The sequence below is a fragment of the Triturus cristatus genome, chromosome 1_1, assembly GCF_964204655.1.
Source record: "Triturus cristatus chromosome 1_1, aTriCri1.1, whole genome shotgun sequence".
Taxonomy (NCBI): Eukaryota; Metazoa; Chordata; class Amphibia; order Caudata; family Salamandridae; genus Triturus; species Triturus cristatus.
Window position 1 is genome coordinate 178768581 of NC_140579.1, and position 11602 is coordinate 178780182.

Below are 11602 nucleotides of genomic sequence, written 5' to 3' on the forward strand. Positions count from 1 at the left end.
AGAAGCCCATCTAAAACAGAATACCGCATTAGAGGAGGCTAAAAGTAAATTGGAAGAGCTCGAGGTGGAAGCAAAAGGATATATGGAATATCTCACCAACAAAAAACTGAAGAAACTAAGAAAAGACGTTGATAAATACAATATTGAGATAGTCTATCCGTATCTAAGCAAAGACTATTACAACAATAGAAATGATTATAGAGGGGATAGACCACCAAACATGAGACCACTGTATTCACGAGGGGGTACCAAACGTGTTACCTTCTCGGAAACATCAGGCTCAAGCAGTGAAGAAGAACATGAGGGAGAAAGAAATGGTAGAGGAGCACCCACATTTGAGCGCGAGTCTTTTTTAGGCAGGCGCCAGAATCGGGGCCAAAGAGGACACAGGGGCTACAACAGACAAGAACCTCTGAGGAACCATCAACCTCAGATGGGACAAGAATATGTAGCAACCCGGAGCAGACAATATTGGAGGTAGAGGAACTACCTATTATTAATTTATCAAACAGGACTCTAACCGTAAATGAGATTGAAATTTTAAAAAAGGGTTTTAGTTTTGCACCGAGTGGTCACCATAACTCATATGAATTAGAAAGTGATTTAAAAAACTTTTTTAGAAAAATTAGGCTAAATAAATTTTTTGAAGATAAAGCGTATGTTCCAGCACCAAATGTATCTGGTTTCAAACCCAAATCTACATTCACTCCTAGCTTAGGTCAAGTGGATAAAAATGTTGAGTTATTTGAAAAAGTGGTAGAAATGGAAATTAAAAACATGAAACAAGCTGCTTCTAAATACCAAAACAATAATCTCCCTGAGAATCAGAAACGAGCTTTGAGGAACCTACAAAACTGTAATTCTATCACCATAAAACCAGCCGATAAAGGCGGTGGTGTAGTTGTATTTGATACAACGGATTATGATAAAAGAATGAGGGACCTCTTAAATGTGAGAGAACATTACAAACCCATTCGTCTCACAGCAATTGAAGCTCTTAAAAAAGAGGTAGCATCACTCCTGAATCTAGGAAGAGAACAAGGGTGGATATGCGAAAATGAGTACAGATTCCTTTTGAATGCACATCCAATGACTCCGGCCATTTATGGGTTACCGAAAATTCATAAAAACATCTTGGACCCACCGATGAGACCTATTGTCAGTAGTGTGGGATCCATTCTAGAGCCCCTCAGCAAATACGTGGACCACTTCTTAAAACCAATTGTACAAAAACAAAGATCGTATCTTAAAGATACAGCCCATGCCATCTCTGTGTTTGAGGGTCATAACTTTAATAAGGCCACCCAGATTTTGGTGACCCTCGACATAGAGGCTTTATACACGAACATCCCCCAGAACGATACTATAAGAGTCATTTCTAACATTTTAGACTCCGAAAACCTGGAGGGAGCTAACAAGGAATTTATAATGGCATGTATAGAAAAAGTACTGAAAAATAATATCTTCTTATTCAAAGATGAGGCCTACATTCAGATCAAAGGCACCAGCATGGGGGCTGCCTGTGCTCCCAGCCTGGCATGCCTCTATGTTGGTGACTTTGAAGCCAAACATATCTACAATGAGATGGCACCATTTTTTGAGAATGTAATCTGCTGGCACCGGTACATAGACGATATCATCTTTGTCTGGAACGGTGCCAAACAAGATCTTGAACATTTTCTGGAATGGATTAACCTCGGTGATCCCAACTTAAGATTCACGGCCCATTTTAGTCAAGTAGAGGTTGCGTTTCTTGACATAAAAATCAAAAATGTGGGAAACGTCCTTAATGTAGAACTTTACTCCAAACCTACGGATAAAAACACACTTCTGTTATATGAAAGCAACCATCCCCGTTCCCAAAAGGATAATATTCCCTTCGGGGAATTCCTTAGGTTAAGGCGCAATTGCACAGCTCTTTCTGATTTCTATTACCATTCAGATTTAATGAAGAAAAAATTAGCTGCAAGAGGCTACCCCAAGAAATTAATCAAACATTCCTTTAAAAGGGCGAGGTTTTATAACCGAGACCATCTGTTAGAACAAAATAAGAACAAGAACAATGACAAGATAATGGGACGTGTAGTCTTTGTTTCCCAATTCTCTAATCTCAGCAACCGGATTAAAAACATAGTTAATAGAAACTGGAAAATATTGAACTATGGATCAGAGAATCAACTAGAGAAGCCGTTATTCTCATTCAGACGTAATAAAACCCTACGCAATACGTTGGTGAAAACATACGACAATAAACAAGATTCCCAAATCACCCTGAAGGGTGAAAAAGCTACAGGTAACTATAGATGTGGAACTTGTTCCATTTGCCCACAATGCCTTGAGGCGAAAAATCTCAACCATAATAACAAAACAGTTTGGGCAAAAAGCCTGAATAACTGTAGAAGTAGAAATGTAGTTTACTTCCTAATCTGTCCCTGCGGCTTGGCATACGTGGGCGAAACAAGTAGGGAACTACGGATTCGCCTATTGGAGCACAAATCCGCAATTAAAACTAAAAAGATCAACGCCCCTCTGACAGAGCACTTCCTCGAAGCAAACCACAGTTGGGATTCAATCCGGTGGTTCATTCTGGAGAAAGTAACTGTTAACAGAAGAGGAGGTGATGTGGACAGCAAGAGAAAAAAGCGGGAACAATGGTTTATATGTTTTTTCAACACTGTGGAGAGAGGTCTGAATACTAAAGAGGACTGGATGAGTATCATTAGTTCGCAATAGAATTGTCAGACCATATGAATAGCAATATTCTTCTCTGTTATGATCTAATACATTGTGAGATTACAGCTGAGATTATATAAGTTTTGGCATTTATTCCTATAAAGAGACCATTATATTCCCTTTTGGAGTGTAATCCAATGTCTCTTCATTTTCTAGTATCTATGGTGGGCACCAATGGGATTAGAGTAATAAGAACAATTTCATACCAAAAGGAATATTTATATCATCTCAGTTATATCTTTAAATGATGCTTAAGGGTACTGTATTTATATGATGTTAGACCACCATTGTAACTTGGTAAACATGAATAGATAGAACAAGTTTTGTTAGACAAGATTTATATGTAAAGGTGGATTGATATAAATGCTTCCATATTCAAGTGATTATGCTAATCTGTGAATAATTAAAATTTATACTCGATAGGGGTTTGTAAACACACGAAGAGCAAAATGTACATAAAATGTTGGTATAGAATATGACGATATGGCGGTTATGTTATCTGGTGATATTAGCAACAAACTATAGACGCATAAGTATGTAAGACAAGAAAACACTTAGTCGCCTTACTGCATGTCAATGTTGTGCTAAATGGCTAGATATAAATGCTTCCATATTCAAGTGATTACGTTAATCGGTGAATATTTAATATTTATACTCGATAGGGGTTTGTAAACACACGAAGAGCAAAATGTACATAAAATGTTGGTATAGAATATGACGATATGGCGGTTATGTTATCTGGTGATATTAGCAATAAACTATAGATGTATAAGTATGTAAGACAAGAAAACACTAAGTCGCCTTACTGCATGTCAATGTTGTGCTAAATGGCTAGGTTATGCTGTTCTTGTTTTGTTATATAAAGATATAACTCAAACAGTCCAACACTCATGACAGCCGTTTAGAAGCAAATTGAGTAATAAATGGATAAAAGAGGTAGACTCGGCACTCAATGATGGATAAAGTTTTCCTCGTGTTGCTGAGAAAAAAACTCCGTCAAAAAACTTACGACACATGTCATACGGACCATGTGACTATCCTAACCAATCAGGAGCAGGGTCTCAACGCACAAATAAATAGAGTCCATTCAGATAGAATGAGGGAAGAGAATTGAGTTACACTCCCGCGTACGAAGCCGACGGTCTGATTCCCCGAGGTGAGATTGCAGAGCAAGCTTTTACTTTGCGTTTGACTGACATGGTGATTTAGTGATCACCTGTGAATTAGGAGTAACTTTTACAGTAGCGTCAATACGAGCACTTATATCTATTAAATTTTTTTTGACCATACGGTATAGGTGACGAGAATATAAGAGGAGTAACTTGGACCTCCGTCACCTCGGTTGAAATTGACGTCTTCATTAAGAGGTGAGAGGATTATGCTCACTTATAGTATTAGTTGGTCCGAACATTTATTAATATCGGAATATGTTTGTCACTCAATATGGTGACACAGAGATCGCCTTTTAGTTAAAAGGAACTATTGTAGTAGCGCTAGTACGAGTGCTTGTAGTTAATTTTTTTATTTTTGACCTCACGTAATAGGTGACGTAAATACAGGAGGAGTAACTGGGACCTCCGTCACCCTAGTTGAAATTGACGACTCCATTAAGAGGTGAGATGATTACGCTCACTGATAGGATTAGCTGCCCGAACATTTACAAATATCGGCAAGAGTTAGTCACTCGTTAGAATAATAGGAATGCTCATAGGAGCACACATATATTATTATCTCTCTCTCTTTACAAACCATAGGCGAGAAGTAGTGAATGGGATATGCCATGTACCTACGGCTTCGAAAATAAACACCAGGACGAATTTTAATAATACGCAGGCAGTCAGTAAGTAGAGAGCCTTATCTAGTCTTTCTAATATAGCGCGAATAAATGTTTGCATGTTTTAATTAAGTCATGATAAGATTACCACTTATTTTGCAGCATCTAAATAGTTATAATTTGCAATGTTTTGACAAGTGGACCTTGAAGTGAAAACTAAATCGTAGCATTAAAACGCTATAATGTGAACTGCAACCTCGCGAATTGCTGATAATCAATACCAGGGTAGAGGAGTACCAGTAATTTTTCTCCCCATAGAGAGACAATTAGCGATAATAAAAAACTCTCAATACAACAGCTATAACAAAAATGTATTAAATAGCATATATTTCTTCGATGTAGGTCCCCGTAAAATTGAGGAAGACCCAAAGCCTATTACAAGTCTTGATAAAGATGGATTAACAAGAAGAACCATCGAAACGCGTCGACGCATCTATAATAACGCAATCCAAAGAAGAACTGTGGTTGACTGCGAGTAGATATAAGAGTACATATGTATCACCAACCATAGCAGTTACATGATTCGATAGGATGCGTAATCAATGACAAAGTTTATTGTCTTCATAATCTGTTTCTGTTATGCGGGCTCATAACAGTTTTGTGGATCAGATAATAATGTGTACTTGTTATGTCTTGTGTTTTTAAGCATATGTAATGTTAGTATTGATTTTATGAATTTCATGTATACTTTTTTAATAAATGCTATGAAAATTTAATGTCTTTTTACGTTGATGAGTGTTAAAGTCTAAAGTTTGATACCATTTTGTCAGAGTATAGGGATTGTGCTCTTTTTAGCTGAAACTAACCTATGCAAGTTTTACTAAGCCATTAATGCAAAAGAAATATTATGCAAATGGGGTTAGAGTAGACGTAAGTGGTATACATTGAATTCATTTAATTTTGTATTCTAACATGTTCTTCTCTGACTTTATTAATAGCTCGTATTTGGGCCTTGGAGGGTGACCGATGTCCTTATCCTTTGCGTCAACTACGCATGCGCGCAACCTCCTTGTTCTGAAACTAATGAAATCATTGAATGGCTGCCAATCCATGTGCTCAGCAAGGACATGGGAAGATCAACTCCTGACCCTACGAGAGGAAGAACCCGAAACATTGTATTACAGATTTATCGATCCACATATGAAATGCTTGTGGGAATAAATCTTGTGGGTATTAAAATTAAGGGGCGGTGAATTAGACAATAGAACCAAAGAAGATTATTGCACTTAGTATGGTGTGATGTCCTCACCCCATTGCCTGGCCCAATCAAATTGAGGAATGTACATGGAATTGAAACATTTGGGAGTGGATCATACATTTTAATTGGTATAACAGAGGTAAGTTCTAGTTAGTTAGACACACTTGACCCACTTGATGCCGATGCTATGCTGAGATGCTGCCTGATTTTGCTGCAATCTGATTGAAGAATCCAACACTAGGGAAAGATCGCCGAACAACCGAGGAGGCACATCTAGCAAGGGGTCCGGACGTGCCCAAGCCGGAGAGAGTAGCACCTGAGAGGGGTGTAACGCTGGCGTTACACTACAAGAGGTCACCTTCCTGGTCCTGAACTTGTCCTGAATCCTTGATACTCCGATGTCTAGGTCCTCACACCATTCTAGGTAAATATAGTTCTGTGGGGTTGTGCTTCGTATTTTGCTCTCTGTTCTTTCCCTCCTCAGGTACTGTCATCACATGAGATTAATTAATGTGAATTGAATTATAAACTAACTGAAGGAGAATCTTAATGTGTCTACGTGTATCTTGATTTGACTCACAAAATTATTAATTCAGATAAACTTTTAAAACTCTTACTGAGTCTGCGGTTCTTTGAATAAAGTTAATGTATTGATTTTACTATTATCGTTTCCTCCCTATTCTAATCTACTACTAGATCTTTTGACACATATATTTACTTAGGAGACAGGGTTGGTAAGAATACTGGTATAAAAGTTCTCTAAGGTAAATCAAAATTGATGACCAGCGGATATTTGCTAGCACATTGAATGTATGAATGTATATGGGCCCAAATGAGAGTTGTGTGTATGTATGTATAGAGCTGGTAAACTCCGCTGCATCACCGTTCCAAAGAACTTTGTTGCTCGAGAGTGCTTTGTAAATAGAAGAGCCAAGCTCTGCTGCAGTCAAACCTGAGCGAGAGGATTAGGGTAGCACCGCAGACTTCGTGACGGGCGATCAATGGACTGATTTCATAAGGGCTGCTGAGTCCATAAACACGGAGCTAAGCACATGGGAAGACCAGGAAAACAAGCATTGGCATAGCCAACAGGTCTCGCCTTTGGGACCTTGTAAGTGTTTAGCCATGCAACAGTTGGTGTTGTTGCACCAAGGATATTGTGCTGCATAACTAAATACTTATAAGGCCCCAAAGGTGAGACCTATTGGCTATGCCAATGCTTGCTATTTATGTTTGTTCCTGCGCACTCTCTTTTCCTTTCCCTTCTACTCATCAGCAGGGCTTCACGGATGCACTGATGTGCCCTTCTGTCTGCCTGTTTGTATGTGGCTTTCCCCTCCCTCCTCTCGCTCTGAGCCCTCCCGCACCCTCCAAGCACACACACAGTTGTCGGTTTCTCACGGGAGAGAGACCTTGCACTGTGAATCCTCCACTTCTGCTCTCTATTCCCAGTTAACCTGCGCGCTCTGCAAGGGTGCTCCTAAAGCATAACAGACTCTCATGCAACCTGTGCCCCGACTCATGCCAGGCGCACTGCTGGATGCCCACCACGGTCCTGGAGAAAGTAGTGGCTCTAAGTTTCTGCAGGACAAACACCCCTTCGGGGAAGCCCCTGGTAGGCGACACAATGTATTTCTTTCCATGTTCATTTACTGCAGCTGAAGTGCCTGCTAAATTAAACAAGCAGGTTTTAGGCTTCCATTTTTATATCCAGCAAAGCTGAGATCTGCATGTTGGAAAAACACAAATCTTTTCTCGGGTAAATGCTGCCCATGATTGTTTGGAACACCAGGAAGCGCCTACTGACAACACGTGACACCACTTTGAGCCCCTTTATCATAGAGATGGTTTACTAAGTGTTCAAGATGGTTGGCTTGACAGGTACATCCTTAAAAGGTAGTTGGGAGGCTTAAAGTGTATAATGTTGTTCATGGTGACTTTGTATTTTCTTTGAGACTGCAATTCTAAAAGCATGTGTGTTTATAGTTACAGAATATATATCTCCCTTCTCCCCACCATCCCCTTTGTTTCTTGAGATGTGTGTATTTCTTTCTCGGAGGTTCCATTGCAATGCAATGCATGTGGAAGAATTGCCTTAAGCAGTGTAGATTGGGCAATGGTGTTCTGTGAACTTTCTTTAAAGATTATTTAATATTAAACATTATTAGAGTAAGTGGTACAAAGTTCCAAAGTTAAAGCACATAAACGTAGAATATATGTTCTTATGCCTGGACATTGGCACAGAAAACGCGAGGTGGACCACTCAACACAGCCTATCCGGACAGATCTGTCCCAAACACAGAAGTGCCTTATCAGTCGCACACTTAAAAGTCAAACACCACAATTTAAACTTGATCTACATTCCACGTGAAAACCCGTGCAGACTTTACATTAAAGGACCAGCAGAAACCGGCTTTGTTTTTCTGAAACCAATACAACCCGCAGTAATATGAATTTTTAATAAGTCACATGGGCAAAGGAGAATATGTTAGTTTTCAATCTATTCGGCTTAAAGCTCACCCATTATCATTATTTAGCTGCCAAAAGCATATTCTCAGATACTGCCCCAAGGCTCTCCAGCACACCGCCAGTATACAAGTTTAGCTACAGGAGTAGTAGCCACTGCAATAGACGGAGGGCCGAAAAAAGCAATCAATCAACGTAATATTTAAAATAGTACACTGCTCTTAATGGCGACTGTATACAAATATAAATAGGGGTGACTTTACATAGGATTACAAATCGCACACATGAAGTGCAAAAATTGGGTGAAGACAGCAAGCAGAAATGATTCTTACATAATTTCCTTAGGGGTGGGAAGGGGGGCGGGGGGGGGGGGCAGGCTTGAACCGCACCATAGGGCTGTACCTAAACAGCAGATCAGCATTCAAGAGGGCCTGACGCCTTATTTTGAAAAATAGCCATTTACAAAACGAGATATATTAAATAAAAAAACATCTCAGAGCATGATAAAGACTTTAAAAAAATGTATGGCAAATAACTAGTGCACATTTAATTTTGAAACGATCGACAGAGGGTGACTTAAAATAATGAAAATACTCTATTTTTCGATGCAAATAAACCAATCACCATAATTAAAAATGTAGCACTTTCTCAATCATAAACGTTGCCTACACCCTGCTCCTTGATGAGTCGGATACTAAAGTGACACCCTATTCAGCCAGTCTACATAGATGTTTAGGAAATGAACTGAACAACAATAATGCAAGCAAAATACATTTTAAAAAATGCAACATCAATTTCCGTAACTTTTGTCGATATTTCTCTACATTAACTGACAAAGAAGAGAATACATGCAGCATCCACCTCCAAATAAGATTAGGGTTTGTTTCTTATTTTTCAGGGGGTTTTTCCAACAAAGCATTAACAGTGGAACGCTTTCTAACTATAAATAAATGTTCTTATTTATTCTGGACTGACCGGCTCCCAGCTGCAACCAACACAAGCATTGGCATAGCCAATAGGTCTCGCTTTTGGGACCTTATAAGTATTTAGTTATGCAGCACAATATCCTTGGTGCAACAACATTAACTGTTGCATGGTTAATCACTTGTAAGGTCCCAAAGGCGAGACCTATTGGCTATGCCAATGCTTGTTATGTTTAGTATGTTCTTTCATTAAGTGCTTCTCGAACATTATTGAGTGAATTTACAGGTGTGGTACATATGGAATTTAAACCTTTCTTATTGTTCGTGTATATGAGTCATACGACCTGCCATGATCTTTGCGAGACCTATTCATACCATACCATACTATGACGAGGGTTCCTGTGTTTGATGGGCTGGCTCAATGCTTCTGCTTTCCCCTTGGTTCCCCCATGTTTGCATGTAACAACCACTGCAACAGAGAACAATAACGCCGCAGGTTTGACTACATTTTACACCCAATGGCAAATTATGTGGCACATTCTGTAGCAGTAATATTGTCTAGTCTTTCATTTTAACCCATTAACACTGCCTCGGCAAACATTTCACCTCATTAGTACATGTTTAACACCTTGATACAGCAATAAGCTGCTATAAGGTGACCAGTTAACCTTTGCAAATGGCGATTCTTTATACAAAAATATATATATTTGTAACTTTAGTTGTATTTGAGTTAGAAACAATGTTGTGTTGAAATCTGCAAATAATGCAGCAGATGATGGATTAATCGGCAAGTGCTTTTTAAGCGCCATTTTTGGGCAGGAAACGTGCGCCCATCTTTCCAGTGGCCCTGTGCAGGGCTCGTATTGTGAGCTTTGTGGCCTTTCAAATGGAATATAGTGATGTTCTAGTGTATATAACCAGTATTGCTTAATTTGATGTTTCTTATGTGTATTATTTTGTAGGGGGTGTGTTAACAAACTTGTAAGTTTGTATGTAAGGATTGAGATTCGGAGAGAGGATGTGGTCTCTCTCACGGCTGGAGATGCCGACTTTGGACCTGGGAAACCAAGCCTCGGGGTCGACTCCACATCCTGTGATCCTGGGCCTATCCCCCCAAAAAACTGAATGCGTCGTGTGTAACGTAACTGGTGCTCATGTAAAGCGCTCCAATCAATACCTTCGGGTCGAGTACGCGCCATATAAATCTGGAACAAAAACAAATTTGAGTTCGCACTGTTCGAAAAGAGCATCAGGAATATGGCCCGAGTGATTCCACTTAAACGAGTGCTGAGAGGTTACGAAGGTTGCTCTAAAGACGCCACATCCTTGTCACTGAAACAAGACAAGCCCGGCGGAGCGTGGCGCGCCGCTTCGCGGGGGCGGGGGAGCGCATTCCAGGCGGGGGAGCGGACCCTTTGAAGTATGATGCCGAGGGCGCCAGTGGGCTGAAGCGCTTCCCCAAACGGATTGCATGGCGGCACGATGCACGTGATTGTGCGCGTGCTCACCATGCAATCCACTTTTGGGAGCACTTTGAAATGCCCCTTTACCAGAGTCTCGCATAGCGATTGCGTAAACGCAATAGCTAGGTGAGACCTAATAAAGCTCTTAAAAAAAAAAATGGATTGTTATTGAAACCCTTTGAAGCAGACGAGGAGGTGGTGGAGGGGCAGAGCGAGGGCTTGGGAGAGTGCTGTGCTTTATGAGCCATGACGGCCAGATGGCTCCTGCGCGCGTGCACGTGCTCATGCACTCAAGCTTCATGCTAGGAAAAGCCTCTGGTGGCCCTTTTAAAAGCCACCTTACAAAATGTCTCGAAGAGACAGCCTTGGCTGTCTCAGACGAGACCTAAAAATGTAAACTCGATTTACAAAGTAAGTACCTAGGGGTACATCTTTGAGCCAGCCAGTCAATGCATTATCTCATTGGTCTCTGGCGCCCTCTTCAGGTCGCAGGTGGCATATATTTTAACACAAGCTTTTCAATAATGACATAAATTGTATTATCGCCGTGCCTAAATAATATTAAAAGATTCAATTAAATGTTTTAAACCACCACATTAGGAACATGATTAAAATAAAGGCAGATATCGTCCAAAACTCGGTCCCTGACCGTAAAATGTTGGTAAGAACAAGGCGCAGCATGAAGTCCTCAGTATAGAACCCTCAAATTCGAAAGCAGTCCAAAAGAGACAAAACTAACCGCGTGCGAACATAACCAGGGGCAGGTACATTGTCCGTATGTCGAGGCACGGAAAAAAAGACTAATAAGGCAGCTTTTGGGACAGTAAAGGGTGCGGGCTTGGAGTGAGGTGTGGAGTTTATATCATATCGCACACGTGTTAAAATGTATTTGATGAAGAATTTGACGAATTAGGCAAAAAAACAGCTCAGAAAATGGAACGACAACATACATAACGAAAGAGTAGTCGTAATAATAACTTATTTT